Genomic DNA, 25,921 nt, shown 5'->3' on the forward strand with positions numbered 1-25,921 from the left:
TTATCATTCCTAATTATAGATTGTACTCTTTTTTTACTAACCTTGTTGTTTTTTATCATTATAAACGCAAAATAGCGTACAGCATTATCGACCTCCCACGTGACTTCTGGATTGGATTAAAAAATTTTTACCGGTATGTTCGCGTGCACGGCAGGTGCAAATTTATTGGTCCGTACATCAGTTGATTATTTCGTGCTAAAACCAGTTTATTGCGCTTCGATACCTCGTGTTATTTAGCTTGGGGTGAAGAGACATGTTGCAAGCGTAGATGTAAGCCCGAAACCTAGGTTTCAGTCGTGAGCCATGTGGAACACGTCTGAATCAAAATGGGAGCCGGATACCGCTGCGACTGGGGACGGCAATACCGGTGAGTCGTTTAACATCGCTGCTTCAATCGCTATGTAATATATTTGTCTCCTTAACTACAGGCGGAGACAAGATAACGAACTAGATGCTGCATTAGATATGGGCAGTCAGGGCCCTCCGTTGCTGTTTCCGAAATAAACTTTTAGTTGTGGGGCCATCATCATATACACATTCACGAAAGAGAGAGAGCGACATTGGAATGCGCGTTACATTTTTCCATCTTGTTGTAGCCGTAGCCACTGGTGACTGAGTAGCCCTATGAATATTTTTTTTTTTCGAGCATGCCAGCAACTTCTTTCATCCACAAAACCAAATACTCATTTGATAAACTAAAGCTACAGTACAGAATTTAATTTATTAAACAGCTGTACGCATGCTAATTCAACCATATTTCATACCTGTTGGTTTAAAATACTCGTGCTGTTCAGTTTGATTTACCTGAGTACATTTTTCTTTTTTTTTTTTTGCAGTAGTGAAGCGGTGCATCACGTTCATGCAGAAAAAAGATCCATAATTTCTAATAGCCTCACGATGCTATTTTTATACTCTGCTTTCACTCTCTCTCAGCTCTCTCTCCCCCAGCTCGGCTAAGCTGCGGACGCAATGAGAAGCCCAGCAAGGTTTTAACAGTTGCACTGTATAATAGCGGTTCGCCTGGCTAAAACTACAATTGGTACCGGCCGGCAAGAGTAGTGGCCGCATCAAAGCAAGTAAAGTCATAAAAAAATTTACGCAGACTTTCTGCAAGAAAAAACTGGACGCCCGCCAGCGCCCGCGCAACGAACGCGCCTCCACAGCAGAGGACGCACTTGACAACGACAGCAAAATTGAAGACGTCATGTTGTATTGGGGTCGAGGACACACGGAGTCGCCATCTAAAGGAAGCGCCTCGCATTCGTATCATGAGGGACAACCCGGCGCCCTCCTCATAGGTTTGGCTGTCGGCGCTCAATAAAAACACCATGCGGGAGCCCTCCTGGATATTTCTGTACGTACTTTTGAAAGGAGGGAAGTTTATACTGTCAAAAGAATCATCTTGGGCAAGCAGAAAGCACAGAATGGTTTACAGGTCGCATACCTTTACCGAATAGGTACAGTGAACACCCACTGCGCGCGGTCGCCGCGATGGAGTCCTCCGAAGCGGCTTCTTGCGTCAAAGGTAGGGAATCGCTGAGAGCAAACTATACGAAACGTGTGCTTATAGTAAGCGGTCTCTATAGCCAAAATGGAGTCTAATACAGTGAAGGCTCAATGCAGTGGTCGCACGGGTTCGCTGTAGCCGGCTGCGCTTCTGCATGCATGTCCACGCACAACGTTTCGCTTTCGCTACGCGCCTGCTTTCGCACCGTGCCGCGACTTTATGCCTTGGAATATGAGCATTTGACAGTGCACAAGCAACCATTGTTGCGTGGGCGCTATCAGAGCTCTTCAAAAATGATTTAGTTAGAACTATAGGGACTTCGACGCCTGCGGCGACTTGTGATGTGCCGTTGCGACGATTCAACCTTTTTCATTTCTTTTCTTCTAAATTCTAGGACTTTGCAATATTACTGTTTCTCAAGTTGCATCGCATTGTATATATGTCTATCGGTCTTCTCAGCGAGCAATTTCGCGCTGCTTCTTTTTCATGATCCAGTACCTTCATTGCTTGCTGCTAACACAAACATGAGCATATGCCATGACTTTTTTTATTGCTTCATATCGTTTCCTTTCAATTCCAGTGAAATTGCCAGTATCTAGCATAAACAAGTCCACAGACCAGAGCTTCATGACATTAGCCTGGCAACGTGCGCGGGCGAGCGTCTCAATGCGTGCTTTCTGCTACTGACCGCGAACATCGCAGCCCCGACGCTGTATCAGAAATGTTCCTCGCGGAAGTGCTTTCTGCACACCCGAGTTGTAGCCGATGGCTGCTTGCCGGTTCTAAGTTTCGCGATCCAAGCATGACGCTGCTTCTTGTACCGCGGCTACGTGTGAAGGCTGACACCGGGTTCCGTTGCGTACGTCCGTAGCTTACCATGTTGGAAGCCTTGAAAGGCAGCCACTACCTATTATAGTCCTTTCAAGTGTAGTCAAGCAGACACCCAAACCGGGAAAACCTCCCCACTTAATCAGAACCGCAGCGCAGGCGGGACTTTAAGTGTTCGTTTTCAGCTTGCTTAGGTGCTTGCGAAGCAGCCGACGCGGCTGCTGTGTTCACGTGATCCCTCATGTCACGTCACGCCGACGGCAGCGCCAGCTTTTCCAGTGGTGGAGCTCGCCCCCAATATAACCCATGCCTCAAATATGTGCACGTAGCAAAAAGGTGTGGATATAAATTTGCAGTTGAAATAAATCACCATTATAACAGCGTACGCGAGCAATCTGTCTCAGCGCCCACAGCGAAATTTCATTGAATATGCCCCGAAGCGCGTCTCCCAAGGAGTTTTTATATTGATACTTCTGGAGTGGAGGTGGCTCACCAAAAATGAAGCTGGTCGCCACCATCTTTATCGGTGCAAACCGCGCAGCCGTGATTAGTCGTCGTAGCAGAGTATGGAGTGTGCTGCCGCGCTGCTCTTGTAATGGTATTTAATGATTGTGGCATGTTTTCCTAGAGCATTGCAGCACCTCAACAGGCAGTGGTGAAATACTGCGTAGCTTTCGGCTGTACATATAGTCTTAAAGTAGTAAAGGCAAGGCGCAGAAGACCAGGACTCAAGAAGGAGAACACAAACGACATGACCGGCGCCTATATAATCTTAAGAAGACGCAGGGAATAACATTTCATCTCTAAGTACACGTTTTTTTTTGTTAATTTGCTTACGGTCGCTTGTATGGTTTGCGTTTTCTTCACTTGGGAACCATTGGTAAAATGCAGGCGCATAGGCGCCGACTACGGGGGAGGAGGGGGTCTACGGAGTTTCCCGGGGGGGGGGGGTCTGAGCACCCCCCCCCCGCGCTGCCGAAGTCTCCCCCTCTCTCCCCATCTAACGTGTCATTGCCAGAGTTTTGTCACCCACATCACTTGAGGTTTCTTTTCACTTGCCTCGACCTTCCTGAAATTTTATTGTGGCTAATAACTTATTGCATCATTGTTGGCGCGGACGGGCACGGATATCAATTCATACTTTGCTTTATTTCTGAAAATCCTCTCAATAGGAGGACACGCGCATTAGAAGCACTAGCGGCGGCTGCTTCATCCGCATTTTCTCTCTTAAACATGCATTGTTTTAAATTTCCACTGTAAACACCATGCACATACACAGTGCATCTAAATATACACACAGGACAAATTTTATTATACTTTTTGAAAGAGAGGGAAGTAGCCACCTAAAAATTAGTCTAAAGGTATGGATAGCCTATGCTTAGAGAATGAATATGTTGCTGTATGTTCACTGCGCTTCAAATTGCTTTGCGCGCTTTTCTGACCCTGAAAAAAACTTGCAGACTTCAGTGACCCCTTCGGCAGAGTCTTTTATCAACGGCTTTTAAAATGCACGTGAATATGTGTCTCAGTATTGCCTCTCTTTCCATTAAGCTATGCTAAAAACTCATGAAAAAAAACTCTTCTCATAATTTACATCATTTATTAGGAATGGAAACATGGTCACTTGCACGCAGAAGTCATGGATAAATACAGAGTGTCCCAGTTAACTGTCATGTACTTAGTTCAAAAAAAGAGCAATTGCATTACTCGAAGAAAACCTAGTGCATATTGTTTCCGGTACAGTAGAGTAGCTGCCAGTAATTTTTCATGACTGAGATTTATTTAGGTAATTGCAATTGATTTTCTAACTCAAGACGTAATATCCTAATTATCGATGTGTCGGTGAGGCATCTGTAGGCAGAGCCAAGGGACATCTAGTTGTGGTATTTTGAGCGACGTACTAATTGCGTACAAATTGTTTCCTACTGATAAACAAACCCCGCGAAATATGGAGAATACCACGTGACTGCGCTCCCCCCCCCCCCCTCCTCCACCCGGATCATAAAGCAGCGCCCTTGAACAGGCTCCCTCCATCCAGAACGAAATAAAGGAAATAAAGAAAAAAACATCGTGATCGAGCGTGTGCCTTATCTGCCTTTGGTGTTAGTTAGAAACAAGCTGGGAAAGCTGTTGTCTTAAGGTAGATAAAGCGTACGGATGTGTGTGTGTGTTTTCCACGAATCTATCGCCACAAAAGCGAAACGACAACGCTAATGCAAATGTTTGAAGGTGCGTTCTGTTTCGTCCCAAGCGTGGCAGTTTGGGCGAGTTGGTATGTCATGACTTTTTTAGGCTTGTAGCGCAGCTCAGAATGAGCAAAAAGGAAGGTGGATGCGGTAATGAAAAGGAACGCCTAAAAGCCTAAAAAATGTTTTGACCAAGTCCCCCTGTCTTTCTCTAATGAGCAGAAGGAAAACATGACCCTTGCCTTGGGAGCTGCAAATGGCGACAAGAGGAAGGCCTCAAATATATATCAGTTATGGAAGTGTAGTGGTAGACCAAACGCATCGACTATCATCATAAATTATGAAAACCTGGGACAAACCGGCAGTCATTCAATCTGTGGCGCGGAATTTACGACGGTGCTATAATCGGTCCCATCTTCGATCGCACACTGACTCGACAGCGTTACGTGGACGAAATCCTTGAAGGAGTGGTTGGTGATTTCTCAGCGCAGTCCCGCTGTCACGTCTTCTACTTCTGTAGTGTCAGAAACATGGCGCGCCAGTACACAGCAGCAGCCGAACACAAAACTGGCTGGATGCGACTTTTCATGCGCAATATATAGAATGGGCCTGTAAATTCACCGGCTAGCTCACCTGACCTCTCTCTACTCGATTTCTTTCTTTGGGGTTATCTCAAAGATCGTGCTTACATGATCGATACGGACGTCAGATTCGCTCAAGACAAGGATAACAGATGTCTACCGCAGAATTCGAGCGTCGGTCATCAAGAAAGCCACTGAATATGTGATAAAGCGGACTCAGTACTGCGTAACTGCAGGACACTTATTCGAACTCGTCCTCTAGGCAGCAGCTGGTGTTAAACGGCGCTTACAAATTCACAGATAATAAGGGCACAGTGAAATCTGATATATTTTTTCTTTGTTTTTTGCGCAGGCGCCCCGCCCCGTTTGTCAATTCAGCTCATTTAGAAGTGATTATTTAGTTTCTTGAACGCATCGGTTTTGCCTTTTCTCAACACGTAGGTCAGTTTCCGGTCTATGTATTTCGCTTTTATTTTATGCGATGAACCTGCTTTTGCAGCACGTATACACTTTCATGAAAACTAAAAACGTCACTGTAATTTGGCTTTGGATCGAAGGAAGTTTCTGGCGCGAAATATAGCTGCGCGCGCACTCTGTCTATGCGGTGCGTGGAAAGCCAGGATCTTGAGACATGACAATTGCATTGCTTTTCGCGTTTCGTGCGTGCTTAGGGTGGCGCTTCCGCCACGTTATCAAAGGGCTTTTGTTATCAATGTGATCAGTCAGCCTTGAGAGACGGATAATAAGTGTGACGTAGAAAGGGAATAGCTGCAAAGCCGCGAAACCAGCTGTTGGTGCTGCTTGCGTACGATTACAAGATGATGCGCTGCCTATTCGGGTTTGCGACAGGTAATGCAGCTGCTTTCAAGCAGCTTATTTGAGCGCGCTGCTTTATGATACAGGTGGGAGCGCAGTCACATGGTATTTTTCATATTTCGTCAGGTTTGTTTGTCGGCCGGAAAGCATGTAACGCAAATTAATTAGTACGTCGCTGAAAACACACGTTAGATGTCATTGGGGGGTCCCTGTGGGTGCCTACAAATGCCTCGTTAACACTTTGATAATAAGGACAATACTTACTAATTAGATAATTAATTGCAATTGTCTAATTAAGCTTCAGGAACGAAAGAATTACTGGGTGGATACTCCGCTGTACTGGTAATAATACGCACTAGGCTTTCTTGGAGTAACGAAACTGCTCTCTTTTTACGTCTTGGTGCATGATAGTTGGGACATTCTGTATAATTCACTCAGTAACCGAAATGAGGCCAAGCCGGATTCATTCGAAATCAGAATCAACAGCAATCATGCGCAAGACTCACAGAAAAAAAGAAAAAAAAAAGGAGGCTGCAGTTTCGCTGGGAAGGCGAAGCAGTAATAATGATAGCGAAGTATACGACAATTACACGAAAAAAGATTACACCAACGAGATACGCCAGACTTTTGTTTGTGGGAGAGGACTCAGGCTGTGAAATTGAACAGTCTCCTACCATGAGGTCTTATAAATTCTCATATAAAGCCGTAACTTTAGTGAATAATGAATATTCGAGGTCACAAAAAGTTTCAAGCGCAACAAAAAAAGATATTGAATACCGCTGCACTGTTCTTGCTTAAGTTTTGCAGAATGATCGCATTTTGGCGTCGATTTCGTTTAGTATAACACTTGCAACAGTTAAGTGCCTGGTTTTTAAGAAAAAGAAAGTGCAAATTTGCCTGCGCTTATGGTCATGCGAGCTGCTGCCGCAACGGCGATAACATAAAATTGTTTCGCCGCCTGCCGTCAGCCACAGAAAGCAGCGCTTCAAGGAGGGCTACCCGTGTTGCCCGCTCATTGAGCCTGGAACCATGTCATGATTTTGGAACTTGGAGCTGTATCCCTGGAAAAGGTGACCATGGAGGAAGGAAAAGTTTTCATCCCTCTATAAAGGCGACTTTTCTTTTTTTCTTTTAATTTTTTTTTCTTATAGTTTTCCTATAGTTTTCTTACATTTTCTTATTTGTTTTCTGGGCTCGCCGCCATTTGGCAACATTGATGGCAACGCACATGGTCAGTTGGCGCCATGGAGAAAGGAAAAGTTGGCGCTGAAGAGTTATTTGCGCATGACGTGCTTGCTGTCTCGTGCGGTCGCACATTTCAAAATAGTATAATGAGTACCTTTAGCTTACAGTTAACAAATAATACAATTTGCCAAAGGCTGCGAGTACTGACAGTTTCTTCACTGCCAGCGTTCCCGTCTTGTGGCGTAAAATGTTCGTGTGGTGTAGCAGTGCCTGGTTGTGGAAAGCCGCTGCTGTCGGCGGTGGTCGACCACAGCAGCGGTGCATAGCCACTTGGGAGTCAGTCCGCGAGACGTGATGTCGTGTAGCACCTGGGGAGGAAGGCGCCCAGTGGCAACGCCATTTTCGTCTTTGCACACAAGGTAGTCGGCGACACAAGGTAAGTGCTAGAGCTTCTTCATTGTAAAACATTTTGAATTGGCAGGGCACGCGAAACACACAAGTTACCGGCACTGTGGCAAGCGGCGACTTTCCATATCAAACGAATGACAATTGGGCATTCTTGAGTTTTCCGAGATAATTGTCTACTTTGTACCAGCTGGCATTAAGACAATTCCAATTGAGCCGCGATTCTGTGTCGTTAGCACATATTTCAATCCAGATGGTTATTTGGACAAAGGTTCGTCAGTTGCTTATTCCGGCTGCCTCAGTTTGGAGTCTTTGGATGGAACGCTGTGAAACGGTAAAATAGGATGTAGTAAGCATAACACAATCATAATGGAGGTCCTCAAATGTGTGAGCCCACAGTAGTCTTGTTGGGTCAATAAAGAGCAGCACTTAGTTTTTCAATAAGCATGTACCATTAAGCTTACAATAATTGAAATTCAGGCAAGCTTGTCTGAATTCAGGAAAGCTTGGTTATTTGGACAAAGGTTCGTCAGTTTCTTATTCCGGCTGCCTCAGTTTGGAGTCTTTGGATGGAACGCTGTGAAACGGTAAAATAAGATGTAGTAAGCATAACACAATCATAATGGAGGTCCTCAAATGTGTGAGCCCACAGTAGTCTTGTTGGGTCAATAAAGAGCAGCACTTAGTTTTTCAATAAGCATGTACCATTAAGCTTACAATAATTGAAATTCAGGCAAGCTTGTATGTGGGCATCCTTAATAGGGCGCAAAAATACGACAAAAAGGATCATGACAGGGACAGGTGCTTGTTTTAAGCCCCTGATACTAACTGTAAACAGCAAAGTACATCATGGTGCAAGCACACTAAAATCGCCAAAAACATCCAAACGGAAGCACTTGTCTTGTCACATGTCGGTCAAAAAATCGACCCAACTGAGAATGACAGGACAAGTGCTTCTGTTTGGATCTTTTCAGTGATATACAGATTGAAATGCAACACTGCGAGTGCATGGCCACTGATACATGCAGTGCCGTCCGTGGAAGCAAGGAGTTGCATTGTGGTGTACCGCGAGAGTGAGTGTTTTGAGCGTAGGCTTGCTGCTAGCGGTTGCCTAGGAGTGAGGCTGTGGTTCCCTGCAGCACCAGCGGGGCGCTGCAAGTATGACGTGCTGAACCGTGCCTGTGTGCACACCGCAGTGCGTGCTGCCAATTTCGCGACATTCTTTATCTGCTCGCGAACGCTTGATACACGTGCACCTCCGATGCGGCACACGTCCTATGTGAGTAACACACCGTTACGTTCATCTGAATAAAACGAATGTCTGCACGAAGGAATAGCATAATTGATTCCAGAATCTAAACTTCAAGTGCAAAAGAAAAATAAGACTCACCTGTGGACACGTTCGCATAAAGTATGGAGTATTTTGTCGGCTCACCTCTCACAGCCACAATGGCAGCCATTCTGCATGGCCAACTGTTGTGCAAGCTAGTGACAAAGGTAGAGCATGCTGCCAATCTCTGCCATTCTCCGTCTACCGCCGCCTGCATGTGGTCCACGGAACACTGTTGTAGCGGCTGACATGAAAGGGCTTTCTTTATCTCCGCCCAGATGTTTTCGATAACGTTCTCGTCCGCACCTCGCGGAGGCCAGTCTAGTACCATCACACACCTGTCTTCCCAGAGGCGAATAACGGATGCAGCAGTGTGGGTGGGGCTGCGGTCGGACTTGTTAAAAAACAAGCCGTCGTGAAATGGACTGTTGAGCGCATACGGTACTAGGACGGCGTCTAGCAGGTCTGTGGAAGCTGCAGCGGTGAACTGGCCATCCAGACCTAAGCCTTCTTTGGAGACAGCACACCACACACTCACTCCAGATTGGCCGCTGCTGGCAGTACGCTGGAGATGAAGGCATTGAACCTGGGTAAAGCAGGCAGAGCACAAGGCAATAGAATTTTAGGGTACAGCAATTCATGAAGGCTATAGATTGTGACAACGATAGGCACGGGCCTGCGTGTTGTCCAGCAAGTATTAGGTCGGACACATTGGTCGGTGTAATAGATTGTGCGAGTGTAGCAACAATGTGAACAAGACCACAGGCAGTGGTCTTCTTACTCTACAGCACAATGTGTGGCTGCACATTAGTATTTAGCAAGTGTCATCAAATGTCGCAGTCAAAATCAGCTGACATGCTAATCATTAAATCATTTGGCAATACATATATCAGTGAACCCTCTTACCTTTGTCTGGCAAAGAATTGTTCTCGTCCGGCCAGAGTATATTAAAAAAGTAGTTTATTACCAGTTTTCGCTGGATAGAAAACCTGGCAGTAGGTGTCATGAAATAAGGAGTTGGAAGGTACTGCCCCCCCCTGTCATCTTCGCTTGATCTTTCCTTTATTTTTCCTTTTCACTCATTCGGAGTTGCGCTAATGTCAAGATGCGTACAAAAAATGCTCATGAAACCGTAATCAGGCATGCACCGTTTCCTCGTACAGCATGCGCTAGCACTAGTCAACATTCTTGTGAATTGCAGGTACGCTTGCTCAACGCAGTAACAAAACATTTTTCTTACAAAAAGAAATAACCATGCAATGCATTCGCTTGCCTGTCTATAATATGCAACATGAATATGAAGGTATCGAAAAGTGGATGACCTACCTAGTGTTTCTTGTTCTCCAGACATGCTGCTCTTGGTCCCATCGCATTGTGAAAGTCAATTCCTCCGTCAAAATGATGCTGCGTCACTCTTCCACTGCCCAATTCTGGTGCTGTTATGCGAGCAGCAGCCTTCTGCTTCTATTCTGGGAAGACAGCAGCGGCTTCAGTGCTGCCACACGGCTTCGAAGGCCCAGAGAGTGGAGGCGCTCACATGTCACGTGCTGGCCACGAGCCTCAGGTCATTGCGGATAGCTTTAGCAGTCAGCTTCAGATCCCGTCTTGCGGCTGCCATTGGAGTTTGTTGTCACTTATGGTCGATGTCCTAGGGCAGCTTCACCATGCGACTTTCCATTTCGAACGTCTGCACAATTCTTTTAAAGGGGGTCGTGGCTTGTTGAAGTATTTTCTGTATGTCATGGCCAAACATGACGAAAATACTCACTTGCTTAGTGTTTTATGCTGATTCCAAAGATGCAATAATTTTTAGTGTAGGTCAATGAGTTCAGGAGATAGACAAAGCAGCCACTGTGTTGTTTCTGAAGAAGATAGAAAAAAAGACTGCTCAGCAGAATGCAGGTATTATTACATAGCTAGATACTAGAACATGCACTAAGTGCAGTGCTGGAAGCAGTGTTTAAATAAATTCATAATTAGTCATTCTATAGAGGATTAAAGTGCAGTGTTTGTGCTTTGGCTACCACAAACGGAAAAAAAAATGCTGAATTTAAAAATATATATGCAGGAAATTAAAATTCTGCTCCCAGCATTATCTAATGTACAGATTGGATGTGTACAGATTTGGATGTACAGATTGGATTGGAAGATTGGGCTTTATGTTAACAGAAGAATTGTAGCTCTAGCTTTTCTAGATCATGACATATCACTCTGACAAAATAAAAAAACAGGAAAACAAAAACAGGAAAAAAACAAGCAGGTCTACTTTATGTATTTACAGCTGGAACAGCTGGGGGGGGGCTCCCGTGCAGCTCGGCGTAAAGTTCGCGAACCAACCTCGTGAAGTCGATCGTCAGGTTACGCACCGCGCGATGAGCCACGGGCGTCAACTTTGTCTTTATATAGTGTTGCCACATTTTCGCATGGAGACCACGTTGACTAATGCCCATCAATGAAAATACGTCATTCAGGGCCATCTGTCTATTCCCGGTTGCCTGCATGGCAGGCACAGCCAGAACATTCACATTGAAGAGGCTCATTCTTTCATCACTACGTACCCGTAGCAAGCTCTGCGTCGACAATGTCTGTCCATAGTTCACACACATCATATGCAACGAGTCCGTACTCCTGTTCATCTTTGCGAACTTACAGTACAGCGTTGCATGTTGTGCACTTTGCGAACTACAATAAAGTGTTCACTGCATCTAAATCTGCAATCATGGACGTAGTCCCATCATGCGGCCGAGCTGCGCTGTCCGTGCCATCGCCCACAAAGTCACATTTCCTCTCCGTTGCTGGAGTGCACGACAACTCCAACACTTTTTCTTCAGCTTTCCCATTTTTCTATACCATGTTTTCCTTTTTTCTCTTCCAACAAAATGGCCCTTGCAAGCAGCATTTTACTGGCAGCACGGTGATGCCATCGGTAGTGGGCTGGCTCTAGCTCCAAGCTTTCTGACGACTTAAAGCACATGTGGCCTTTTATGGTCAGGGAGCTTCCATGTGTGTGTTTTGTAATAGTATGGCTTTCTCCACACTGATTGCACGCACTATGGAGCTCCCTCATCATCGTCATCATCAGCCTATTTATGTCCACTGCAGGACGAAGGCCTCTCCCTGCGATCTTCAATTACCTCTGTCCTGCGCCAACCGATTCCAACTAGCACCCGCAAATTTCCTAATTTCGTCGTACCACCTAGTCCTCTGCCATCCTCTACTGCACTTCCCTTCTCTTGGCACCCATTCTGTCACCCTAATGGTCCAACGGTTATCTAATCTGCACATTACATGTTCTGCCCAGTGCCATTTTTTTCTCTTGATGTCTAGTAGAATATTGTCTATACGCATTTGCTCTCTGATCCAAACTGCTTTCTGTCTCTTAAAGTTATGCCTAGCCTTCTTTGTTCCATCGCTCTTTGTCCGGTCCTTAACTTGTTCTCAAGTTTCTTTGTCAGTCTCGAAGTCTCTGCCCCATAAATCGGCACCAGTAAAATGCACTATTGTATACTTTCCTTTTCAATGATAGCGGTAAGCTCCCAGTCAGGAGCTCATGATGTCTGCCATATGCAATCCAACCCATTTTTATTCTCTGAATTTCTTTATCATGGTTAGGCTTCCCTGTGATTAGTTGACCTAGGTAAATGTACTCCTTCACAGATTCTAGAGACTGACTTGCGATCTTGAATTCTTGTTCCCTTTCCCAATTATTTATCATTATCTTTGTCTTCTGCATATTAATCTTCAGCCCCACTCTTACTCTCTCTGTTAAGGTCCTCAATCATTTGTTGTAACTCCTTCGCAGTGTTGCTGAATAGAACAATGTCATCGGCAAACCAAAGGTTGCTGAGGTATTCGTCATTGATCCTTACTCCTAAGCCTTCCCAGTTTAATAGCTTGAATACTTCTTCCAAGCACGCAGTGAACAGCATTGGAGAGATGGTGTCTCCTCGTCTTACCCCTTTCTTGATAGGTATCTTTCTACTTGTGTAGAATTAAGGTGGCTTTGGAATCTGTAAATATTTTCTAGGGTATTTACGTAAGCGATCTGTACTCCCTGATTACGCAATGCCTCTATGACTGCTGGTATCTCTACTGAATCAAATGCTTTTTTGTAATCTATGAAAGCCATATAGAGAGGCTTATTCTACTCTGCGGATTTCTCCATAACCTGATTAATGGCGTGGATGTGAACCATTGTAGAGTATCCCTTCCTGAAGCCAGCTTGTTCCCTTGGTTGACTGAAGTCCAGTGTTGGCCTTATTCTATTGGAGGCTATCTTGGTAAATTTTTTATGTAATACTGGGAGTACGCTGATGGGCCTATAATTTTTCAGTTCTTTAACGTCTCCCTTTTTGTGGATTACTATAAAATTTGCATTCTTCCAGTTTTCTGGGACCCTTGTAGTCAATAGACACTTCGTATAGAGAGCCGCCAGTTTTTCAAGCATTATGTCTCCTCCATTTTTGATTAAATTGACTGTTGTTCCATCCTCTCCTGCTGCTTTTTCCCGTTTCATGCCTTGCAAGGCTCTTGTGACCTCATCTCTGCTTATAGGAGGAGTTTCTTTATACTGTTCACTATTGTTTTGAATAGAATACTCCTGAGTCATCTGTGTACTGTACAGGTCAGTATAGAATTCTTCCGCTGCTTTTATTATACCTTCGAGATTGCTGATGATATTACTGTGCTTACCTTTCAGTGCATACATCTTCGTTTGTCCTATGCACGGTGCAAGAATACTCAGGTGTTGACACTGCGCCCGCTAGAGCGTCCCGATTATGCTCGGCCGCGGAGGAGCGCACCTTGCAGTTCAGCTGCGAGCCGACAGATGGCGCCGATGTCAGCGGGCCCAGTTGAGCGGTGCTGGCGCCTTGAGATTCCGCTGCCAAAGCTCGATTTTCGCTTTCGTGGCATGAATTCAATTGAAAACGCTAAGGAAATTCGTAGCTTAGAATTAAAATTAGTAGTGTGCCAGTCTTAAAATTTTGTTTGCATGAAATTATCTTGTGTAAAGCAGTTAATGATATGAACTCGGTCGAGCAGCACTCGAAGCTCATTCACGTTTCGCTTCCTCGTTCAATTCATGTTTCATTCAATCTAATCATAGATCTAAGCATAATAAATATAAGTGGGGGCCATCGTTCCCTTTTCCGTTCACAAGGGCAGAAAATTATGGCACCGGAAAGTTTTCGCTCCACGCATATCGTTGCTTCTTCACTCTATATGAAGATCGTTCAAACATTGTTTTGCTGAGTGCGCTAATTTTCAAGATGCAGCGCACTAGTACAGCGCGGCTATTTACGACTCAAGTTGTGGAGAGGCTGCGTATAAGGTAAAAATTTTCTCACGCCGCAAATGTATCAGACGGGATGAAAGGGTACGTCGGATCATGGAACATAACCCAACGAGAAAGCTTGAGAAAACGGTATTTTTATTCCGATGCATATTATCATAGAACGGGCATAATTTTCAATAAGCTCCTTTCCGCTGGAGGCTAAATGGCTCTTGAAGGACTGAAGTATGCAGGGGACAGCGTTCAGCCAAGTACGCTTTCGAAACTCACGATGAGGTGAAAAAATATAAGAAAATCACCATCTCACAAGTTTAATCTGTCATGTACTCTATAATTAAAAAACGAAATGAAAAATTTCAGTACTTTATTGCACACCATATGCACAGTGCAAACAAAAAATGCAGTAACTGGGTGAAATATTCAAGATATACACAGTGTCCCTGCGCGGTAACAGCAGTTTTCCATCTAACCTAAACAGCAAAAGTCGCAAAAACTGTGGCATAAAGGAATATATTGATGAAAATTGCGGCTAAGAGGAACAAAGCTTAGCCAGTTAATTTTTTTCTTGTCTCCTTTTTCATGCTCATGTTAACATGCCTGCAGTGCTGCCTTACCCGCATGCTAACATAGCATTGAAGCAACTGAGCCACTGTTTCTTCCTTGAGCTCATCACATGGGAAAGTAATGGTGTAGGTGTCAAGAACACCATCAATTGTGTCCCAGTAGGCAGTCTGGGTGTCTGCATATGCTGCAAACAAATGTTCAGTTTGTTTCAGTAGGTGATAAAGATGCGTATTGGGATGCATAAGTCCTCCTCTGTCCTTTGCATTTGTCAGTGCTGCCTCAGCGGTACTGCTCTTTTCTGAACTGAACGCTGATTTGCATGTAGGACAGTTGGGGAATTTTTTCATTTTTCTGCTCATGAATCCTGCTAAATAAAAGACAATGCAGTCTTCAACTCCAGTTTCTGCTCCTCCTTTCGTTTGGCTGATAATGTCATCACATTCCCAGTCGTCTACGCAGATTAGTTTCTGCTTCACGTCATGTACAAAGTACAAAGTCAGCTGATGACGCTTTGACATTGTTTGGGCTTATCAGTGCCCTAAAATCTGATACATCTAGGAGTGGCTTTTCTCCTTCAACTACTCTGCAGTTGCCAAATTTAGGAGGCTTTAGAAGGGTGTAAATAGACAATGTCTGATACAGCTGCAAGAAAGTAGGCATTGAGGGGTGGTCATTTTGTCTTCCAGCCAGTCTTATCTTTCCAAAGAAGCGTTCAATTGGATCTTGGGTCATCTTGCTTGTTAAAACATATTTGAAATTCAAATCCTGCAAGAGAACATTACAAAGGTCTCTTGTGGATTTTAGTGTGACCCGAAGGCCCTCAGGGGTACTCTTAGTGAGAAACATGTCTTTTGTTATCAAGCCGCACTCAAGTTCCTTCTCCCAGCTGTCAAACCATTGAATGACACGGCTAATTACCCCAAGGTCTGAATTCTGCATTGTAATGCCTTCTGCCGGAAAACGTCGGTTCAGTGCATCGAAAAGGTCATTCAGAAATAAATTCCTCAGTTGCTTCACTGTCGCTAAGACGGCGCACACCTTGTTCTCTGTAGAATTTAATGCCCGATGCCATAGAGCGGCTGAACACTTGCATTGCCAATTTCACATGCATTTTTTCACAAGTAGTTGGATATATGTGACTGTGTGTTATCTTTGGACACATGCATAGGCCTCCAGCTTTGTCCTGGTCCTCATTATAAACTCCACTATAATCTTCCCATCTAATTTATTTGCCCTCCCCCTTCAGGTACCTCTGCTGCTTGAGGCGATTCCTAATACATTTAAATAAGCATGGCACATCCGAAAAGGCGAACACCTTTCTTGTAGGGTTACTTGGGTGGGTGAAAGAGTTGCAACAGTCTCGAAGGCTCCCGCTTATACCTAGTGTACTCCACATACTTCTATTCGTCTGATGCTCCATCACAAACAAAGCCATGAACTTTGGCACCAGCTTCTTCCATGAGCGCAAGTGCTTGAAGGAGCAACTGCACAAGAACAGCGCCTTTTGTTGCACCTTTGGCAGCGAAGATTCCAATTGGTTGGGCATAGCGGTCACCAAAAGGGCAAAACATAAAAACCAGAGCGTGGTCAGCAAGCTTGTCTGAGTCTGCTGTCTCTGAAGTCAATCCCACATATGTCATTGTCCTTGAATTGATATGTTTACTCTTGCGGACTTGCATTTCGTCAAACACTATCATAACGTGTTGTTGAAAACAGTCCTTCGCCAACTTCTTTAGAGCAGCAAAAAACTTGCTGTCAAAGCCAGACTTGAAGCCGACCGTTGCTATGTAACAACATATTGTTCTGATTGATGGCAATGCTACAATTTCATTTTCCATTAGAAATTTGTATCCTGCAGGTGACCGAATATGTAGGAGCCGACAGAGCAGTACCCAGCTGTCGAATACCTTCGGCCCTTCTTTGAATCAACCTTTCCGACTGCCACACACTCTTTAAAAACGAGCTGCTGAGCCTCGGGGAGGTTTGCCTCCTTAAGGAGATGTTCAATAGTTTCCTCATTTAGATGTTCTAGCTTTTCTTGGCACTTAGCAAGTCCTGCTTCAACTTTTTTTTTTCCCGCTTAGAAGCCGTACCTTAGATTTATTACGGGCATTTCTCGCTTTGTGTATCGTCTCAACTCTGGCCTTTTTTTAGAAAAGATGGACTTGCTATGAGCCAAACATGCCTCACTTTGCCTTTTTTCTTTTGCCTGGCATGATGGATACGGAGCACATCTTTCAGTCGTTCACAAGCCTTGCAGATTGTTCCACCAGTAAGCAAAGTGCATTTGTTGTGCCGCCACATTCCACAGATATCAACATATGCACGCTCTGGATGGATGTTATTAAACTTTTCTTTAGAGGGGCCACCGGTGCACACATGCATGTCATGGAAACATTGAAGAGCACTTTCTACTGTACTTAAAGTATTCATACTTCTGTCACTGCTCACACTCTCGACATTTATAGAGCGGCCATGAACAAATGCCCTCACCGAAAGAGAGCCGTCAGTGGAAGGTGTTACCTGTACTGTCTTGCAGAGATAAGCTGGGTGGTTACAGTATAGAGTGTTTGGCAAAGCCGCTTCAGAAAAAATCACAGCATGCAGTCCAAAGTTCTCGACTACTTGCACTGCCCATGCTTTGCTGGGGAGTTGAATACTTGATGCATGTTCGCAAAGCAGTCAAACTGATACCCCTGTCACACTGGGTGCTTTAATGTCATTCGAACCGAATGGCACTAGCATCGAATGACATTATTCGGTTGCTACACAGCGATATTTAACCCTTTGATGGATGCAACGAGAACAAGTAATTTAGGCGCAATTTTTCATCACCAGAGGCTTTCTGGGGCAGTTTTATTACAAACAAAACAAACACGAGTGGAAACTGTCTGCTTACAAAAGAGAAAAAAGTGGGACAGCGTATGTCCCACTAACCACATAGCATGTATTCACTATGTGGGACAGGGTATGTCCCACCATCCACTTCAGTCAAATTGTCAGCAGCAGTGAAACGGGCCAAAGCAAGTGACGCATAGTGGCACATTGCACATTTTGCAGAGGTATTTGGTGCGCACTTCCTTCTGCTTTGTAGAGCACCACCGGCACCGCAGTCATTTCCCAGTGAGGACGGGGTGGTGACCATTTCCGGCAAATCGGAGTTCATCTGGTACACCACTCATTGCGCGCCCATTCTTCTTGCCTTTCTTGTTGTAGTGGGCTTTCAGCGTTGTTTTAGATTTTCGAAACGTGTTTTGGGCAATCAGGAGACGCCCAAGCATCAGGCGGAACTGCAGATAGGTGACAGGACTCATGGAGGAAATTTGAATGAAAGCATTGACCACCGCTGCGTCCAAAATGAAGTAAAAGATACGGCTCCACCAGCGCTTTGAACGGCGGTCCGCTGGATAGGCATTCCTTTTCTGGTCAAATTTATCAACCCCTCCCATCCATGCGTTGTATTCTTTCACAACACATGGACAGTCCACTTCCTTTCTCTTCCCGTTTTGAAGGGTTCGCTGGACCTGCACGACGCTTTCTGGGTCATGATAGTTGGACATGATGTGCACATTTTTAGAGTCTCGCCATTGGTAGGCTACCACATCAGCCTTCTTCCTCCAAATGTAGGACCCTCGCTCCAGCTTGTTGTCAACTTTGACTTCGGATGGCAGATCCCTCTTGTTCACTCTAAATGTGCCACAAGCAAGGATGTCTTTCTCTCGCAGCTCTTGAAGCAGCTTAGTGGAGCTGAAGAAATTATCAAAAAATAACTGCGAGCCAGCAGGGACGGCACCATCGGCCAAAGTCAGGACAACGTGTTCGCCCAAGGTTCTGTCTTCTGGCTTCTGCATACTCTTTCCTTCGTAGAGCTGGAACTTGAGGAGATAGCCCGTCTCAGAATCCGCTAGAGACCAAACTTTGTATCCTCTCTTGATTTTTGGTTTCATTGGCATGTATTGTTTCATGCTTGAGCGGCCTTTGAACAGAATCATGCTCTCATCGACAGCGAGGTGACTGGATGGTGAGTAGTGGGCCTGGAACCTCTCGTTCATAATCTATATCAATGGCCGAACTTTGTATGCACGGTCAAAATCTTTTGAGCCGTAGTCGGGCATTTTTTCATTGTCGTTGAGGTGCAGGCAGTTTGTTATGTGTTGAAATCGTTTGTAGGTCATCACTTGGGCGATTTCTTTCACATGAAATAAGCTGTCTGAGCACCAGTACATTTGCAGGTGGTGCATGCGATTTACACTCATCAAAATGAGGACTCCAAGGTAGGCACGAAGCTCCAAGCATGTGAGTGTCGTCCATCGTTTCCGGTTGGTTGTTGCTGCATACAAGTTTGTTTGATCCATGATATGTTTGATCACGTCCTCATCGAAGTAAAGCATGAATGCTTCAATGGCAGTGCTTCTTTCCAAGATCTTCTGCGATCCAGATGCATTATGATTTGTCGGAATCGTCGCAATGAATTTGGACATGTCCCACTGGCTGGCTGTATTATCATCACCTGACCCTTCAGGGAGCTTCTTGACTTTTTTTGGTTTTGTTCTTTTTCCTGATTAAGGCTTGCGCGCAATTTTTTTGCGCTTGCTTGTCGTGGGAACAGGCAGAGGTGGCGAAACGTCGTCCTCTTCGCTGCTCTCAGCGCTTCCAAGCACAAAGTCTTCCTCATCAGAACTATCGCAGTACTCATCGGTGCTGTCATTCGACTTGTCCGGTAAACTAAAATAAAGCTCCAAGGCTTCTTCCCGACTCAGGTTTTTTCGTTCTCCTACGCAAAAAAAAATAAATCGTGGCATTCAGCTCCAGCGTCATGTTTGCGCACACACTAGACTCGCTAAGCCTAACACTACGGGCATCAAAACAGACCACTGCCGCAAGATTCATACATGCAACATTATTTTTGCCCGAAAATGATAACTATTGCGCCCTTATTTTTCTCTCAACATTGTTATAGTGCAAGAAATAGGTAAACTTACCAGGCATCTCATAGCAGTTCACGCAGCTTTGAAAACAGGAGAAAATCACGAAGTGGATCCAAAAACTGAAGAAAACAAAACTGACGGAATTTGTGGCTCCATCTGTTGCTAAGTGCAGAAAACAGCTATGAATGTTTTCTTCGAAGTCTCATAGAGGGAGCCACATCACTCAGTGCCGTAATACGTTTTGATTTTGCGTTCAATCTAGAAAGAAAGTAGCGCGTCAAGTGGGACCTCTGTGTCCCATCATCCATCAAAGGGTTAATGTCATTAGCACCGAATGACTTCCGCAATCGAATGAGTTCGAGAAACTCATTCGGCTTCGCACTCGGAGCGAATGTGTACTCTCAACCCCAGAAACAAAGCAGAACAGGACACAGGATTTGCGAATTGAAAACCATACTCGTACAGAAATAATAACCTTTGCGTGTTTTAATGGTTTTGCTACTTTAAAGAGACAAAATATGTGCGGCAGGCTGTCGCAAAATGTTGTTACTCTCCAGCTCAGCAGCGTCTGGCCGTCGCCCATGCCGCCGCCACTCTGCTCGTCGGCCATAGAACGTCTAATCGCTTCCTCCGGTTATTATGCCTTGCTCGTAATGCAAAGTACGCAGCAACTAATCGCTTCACCTGCTGCAACTTAGCGTCGTCGCCCAGCGTCGCCATGTCAGCCATTTTGTTTGTTTTCAATTTATCGGCTACTCTGGTGGCTAAGCCTTGTTTTGGCTTATAGTGGCCACATAGTCTGAAATAGAATAACTTTTTTTATAGGCATTACTAAAATATTTTTTTTTTTCAGTGAAGGGACGTCCCAAAACTATATTTAAATATATGGATTACTTATGCAAGCACTTTATACCTACCTTGTTCTACTTTAGTTGCCACGTTTTTTTTTTCGGAATGATCGCCATTGATATCGCCACCGAATGACATTAATTTTTCGAGTGTAGCACCTCCGCGGGCAAATGACATTCGTTGCACCGAATGCCGTTCGATTCGAATGACATTAAAATTCCCAGTGTGACAGGGGTATGACACCGGCTCTTCTCTGCCCAGGGTGTACGAAGGTGTGGCGTTGTGCTGTGTCTTGTCTTTGTTATGTTCTGAGTTTCCTTTGGGTTCAACAGGAATCCTGTTCATGCTGCTGCGTTGAGAGGAACTGGCTGCTATGCCGTCACCTTCTGGGCTGCCAATCCAGACGACAAAAGTGTGCAGGAAGGTTAAAGGTAATGATGATATAACAAGCAAAGCTAGAATATTGAGATAAGCAAGCAACTTGCAGCAACAATCTGGGGTAAATAAGCCTTGACAACTGCACTGGAAAAAAATTTCAGTTGCAACACTAATAATGCAGGTTGCTGGAAGAGCTCATTTCACAATGATGCAGGTGATGCATAAATTGAGATATGACAGGATGGCAAGAAAAATAACGCTGAGTACAGTTTAATGTCGGCCGAATAAGCACAGTCATTGCAGTAGCCAAAGCTAGTTTACCTGGCATTCTTCTTTTTCCTGAGCGAAGCAAACTGTAATGTGATGCAGTTCAATCGGGTTCCCTTCTTTCAGGTATTCTTGTGGGTTCATAGAACTGTACGAGTGAGACGAACTAGCAGTGACGGTGCTGGCTGCAGCGCAGTCCTAAATCGTGCTGTCAATCTGCATAAAACATAATTGTGTATAGATTGTTTGAAGCTATTTAAACAAAGCAACCGGGCGCACATAAAGTGAGTAACTTACCTGCATTTCACTTGGTTGAGCATCACGAGGCAGTGTATTTGTTGCACCATCAAGTACCAGACATGACATCAGAGTGGCAGAGTCAGAGTCAAGATGTCGCTTAACCTCTGGCTCCAAGGCTGTTTCCGGATCTTCAGGCATCATCACAGCAGGCAAGGAAGCTTAGAGAGGCTGCATCGCACCGCTGTCGTCGACTTTCGGCCGACATCGCTTAGATGCTTGCACAGGAGGTTTCCTCTTCCGAAGTGGCTTTCTATGTCTCTCTGGCCGTGTTAGATACTTGGGACAGTTCGAAAATAACGTAGGGACTGCCTCTCTGGAAAGCACAAGCCTCTTTTCCGCGTTATGCAGCACTCTTCCATCGAGCTCCGCGTAATATGCCCGGGATAGCACGTCCTCTGCAAAATGCTTGGCACAGACATGGTCAGTGGGCATTAATGTCTGGTCTGCCCTAGGAATTGCGTGGCGCCACTTCTCCAAACGAACATTGTCGAACGGAGCTTTGAACAATGTCACACGCTCCGCACAAGTCCGGTAGCCCGAATTGCAGTTCGGCACGAAGCACTTTCGTCCCATAGCGCAGCACTCAGCGCAGCATTCACCAGCTGCGGGCTACTCTGCGGACGATTGCCAAACACAAAGTCTTGGTCTAAAATAAAGGAACTTGTTTAAAACAGCACAGCAAGCAGCCGCATACTCCAAAATGTGGCAAAAACACGTGCGCAGTGCCGCACCACGCCGGACCGAGCCGCCTAGCGTGGGCCCGCCTTTCGCAGTGCCCTCTAAGTTAGCGACTGGTCGGACCAGTTTCCAAGGCCCCCCCACCCGAACATATTGTGGCCGCGAGCGGGCGGCGTTCTTGCGCGTGGCGGGGGGAGTGTCAACACCTCAGTATGGTATATTCTTAGACCGTGGTCCTCTGCTAAATTTCCTTCTCACTGATTTCAGGCTGTGTCCATTTTTTACGGCTTCTTCAGTCTTTCTCACGTTATAATTTCAATATCACTTATTTTCGCTCTGTTGATCAGTTTTGACAGTTCCATGAATTCTATTTCATTTCTTGAGTTGGACACTTTCATTCTTTCTCGTTTCTTTATTAGGTCCTTTGTTACTTGGGAGAGCTTGCCGACTGCTTGCCTTGGTGCCTTGCCTCCCACTTCTATTGCTGCCTCTGAAGCCAGCCTTGTTACGGTTTCATTCATTACCTCTATGTCATCATCATAATCTCTCTGTTCTAAGGCTGCATATTTGTTTGTAAGTACCAGTCTAAATTTGTCTGCTTTTACCCTTACTGCCCCAAGTCAGTGACCAATATAGCATAGGTTCTAGGAATACCAGGGGAGAGTTATTAGTAGAGTTTGCAGAACAGAATAATGTGCGGACAATGAATACCTTCTTCCGCAAGCGGGCTAGCCAAAAGTGGACGTGGAGGAGCCCGAATGGCGAGACTGGAAATGAAATAGACTTTATACTCTGCGCTAACCCTGGCATCATACAAGATGTGGATGTGCTCGGCAAAGTGCACTTCAATGACCATAGGATGGTAAGAACTCGAATTAGCTTAAACTTGAGGAGGGAACGGAAGAAACTGGTACATAAGAAGCCGATCAATGAGTTAGTGGTAAGAGGGAAAATAGAGGAATTCCGGATCAAACTACAGAACAGGTATTCGGCTTTAACTCAGGAAGAGGACCTTAGTGTTGAAGCAATGAACGACAATCTTATGGGCATCATTAAGGAGTCTGCAATAGAAGTCGGCGGCAACCCCGTTAGACAGGATACCAGTAAGCTATCGCAGGAGATGAAAAATCTGATCAAGAAACGCCAATGTATGAAAGCCTCTAACCCTACAGCTAGAATAGAACTGGCAAAATTTTCAAAGTTAATCAACAAGCATAAGACAGCTGACACAAGGAAGTAAAATATGGATAGAATCGAACATGCTCTCAGGAACGGAGGAAGCCTAAAAGCAGTGAAAAAGAAACAAGGAATAGGCAAGAATCAGATGTATGCGTAAGAGACAAAGCTGGCAATATCATTACTAATATGGATGAGATCGTTCAAGTGGCTGAGGAGTTCTAGAGAGATTTATACAGTAATAGTGGCACCCACGATGATAATGGCAGAGAGAATAGTCTAAAGGAATTTCGAATCCCACAAGTAACGCTGGAAGAAGTAAAGAAAGCCTTGGGAACTATGCAAAGGGGGAAGGCTGCTGGGGAGGATCAGGTAACAGATTTGTTGTGGGCAAATTGTTCAAGAAAAACTGGCCACCCTGTATACGCAATGCCTCACGACCTCGAGCGTACTGGAATCTTGGAAGAATGCTAACATAATCCTTATCCATAAGAAAGGGGATGCCAAAGATTTGAAAAATTACAGACCGATCAGCCTACAGTCCGTTGCCTACAAATTATTTACTAAGGTAATCACAAATAGAATCAGGAACCCGTCAGACTTCTGTCAACCAAAGGACCAGGCAGGATTTTGTAAAGGCTACTCAACGATAGACCTTATTCACACTATCAATCAGGTGATAGAGAAATGTGCGGAATATAACCAACCCTTATATATAGCTTTCATTGAGTACGAGAAAGCATTTGATTCAGTCGAAACCTCAGCAGTCATGGAGGCATTACAGAATTACGGTGTAGACGAGCCGTACGTAAAAAATACTCAAAGATATTTATAGCGGCTCCATAGCCACCGAAGTCCTCCATAAAGAAAGCAACAATATCCCAATAACGAAAGGCCTCAGGCAGGGAGATACGATCTCTCCAATGCTATTCACAGCATGTTTACAGGAGGTATTCAGAGACCTGGATTGGGAAGAATTGGGGATAAAAATTAATGGAGAATACCTTAGTAACTTGCGATTCGCTGATGATATTGCATTGCTTAGTAACTCAGGGGACCAATTGCAATGCATGCTCACTGACCTGGAAAGGCAAAGCAGAAGAGTGGGTCTAAAAATTAATCTGCAGAAAACTAAAGTAATGTTTAACAGTCTCGGAAGAGAACAGCAATTTACAATAGGTGCGAGGCACTGGAAGTGGTAAGGGAATACATCTACTTAGGGCAGGTAGTGACCGCGGATCCGCATCATAACACTGAAACAATCAGAAGAATAAGAATGGGCTGGGCTGCGTTTGGCAGGCATTCTCGGATCATGAACAGTAGGTTGCCATTTTCCCTCAAGAGAAAAGTGTATAACAGCTTTGTCTTACCAGTACTCACGTACGGGGCAGAAATATGAAGGCTTATGAAAAGGGTTCTACTTAAATTGAGGACGACACAACGAGCTATGGAAAGAAGAATGATAGGTGTAACGTTAAGGGATAAGAAAAGAGAAGATTGGGTGAGGGAACAAACGCGAGTTAATGACATCTTAGTTGAAATGAAAAAGAAATGGGCATGGGCAGGACATGCGATGAGGAGGGAAGATAACCGATGGTCATTAAGGGTTACGGACTGGATTCCAAGGGAAGGGAAGCGTAGCAGAGGGTGGCAGAAAGTTAGGTGGCCGGATGAGATTAAGAAGTTTGCAGGGACAACATGCCCACAATTAGCACAGGACCGGGGTAGTTGGAGAAGTATGGGAGAGGCCTTTGCCCTGCAGTGGGTGTAACCAGGCTGATGATGATGACCCTAACTGCCTCTAAGTTGACCTGCTTTTTTGTTAAGAATTTTACTCTTTGTTAAAATTGAGGTGAATCTTAGCACTCACTAACCTATGATCACTGCACTTTACCCTACCTATCACTTCGTCATCCTGCACTAGGCTGAGATCGGCCGAAAGTATGAATCAATCATTTCTTGTTTCACCATTAGGGCTTTTCCATGTCCACTTTCTGTTGCTTCGTTTCCTGAAAAGGGTGTTCATTATTCTCAGCTTATTCTTTTCTGCGAATTCTACCAGCCTCTCTCCTCTAGCATTCTTTGAATCGACACCGTAGTTGCCAATTGCTTGTTCACCAGCCTGCTTTTCCCCCACTTTTGCATTGAATTCGCCTATTACTATAGTATACAGTGGAACCCCATTCATACGTTTTTCACCGGACCGGGGCAAAGAAACGTAACAGCCGGGAAAGCGCAACAGTGAGGAAAGCTCCGAAAATCAATGAAAAAAGTGCAGCTTCAACTATAGACAATTTATTTCCACAGAGTGTGCTTAGGACTTAAAAAAGTCCAGAATGGTGGCTTGCCATTTCTTTCGCTCGCTAGAAATCACCACATGTTTCTCAATAGCCTGGAAGGCCGCATTGCTGTCAGTGTCGCTGTGAGGTGCAACGTACCTGCGGAGGAAGTCCAGAGCCACGACGGCTTCTCCAAAGCTAGGATTTGGCAACACCTCGGCATCATGCGGCTCGTGCTGCTCCTCGTCATCGCAGTCCGTGGCTTCACTCGCGACCGAGTTCTCAACGATCTCGGCGATGCTCTGACACTCTGACGTCATGACGGCAGCATCCACGGCGATGTAGTCATCGTATGCGACTCCCATGGCACC

The 25,921-nt window shown here is 45.0% G+C and overlaps 1 long non-coding RNA gene across 1 annotated transcript in view; it reads left to right on the forward strand.

Annotated features, from left to right (window-relative positions):
* Positions 1-5,924: 5,924 nt before the first annotated feature.
* The window catches only part of LOC129383083 (uncharacterized), a 60,555-nt gene continuing 40,558 nt past the window's right edge, over positions 5,925-25,921 (forward strand). The window contains exon 1 of the long non-coding RNA XR_011893483.1: positions 5,925-7,539. This is a non-coding gene — a long non-coding RNA (uncharacterized lncRNA). The remainder of the gene's footprint in view (positions 7,540-25,921) is intronic.

The sequence above is a fragment of the Dermacentor andersoni genome, chromosome 3 (assembly GCF_023375885.2).
Source record: "Dermacentor andersoni chromosome 3, qqDerAnde1_hic_scaffold, whole genome shotgun sequence".
NCBI classification, from domain to species: Eukaryota; Metazoa; Arthropoda; class Arachnida; order Ixodida; family Ixodidae; genus Dermacentor; species Dermacentor andersoni.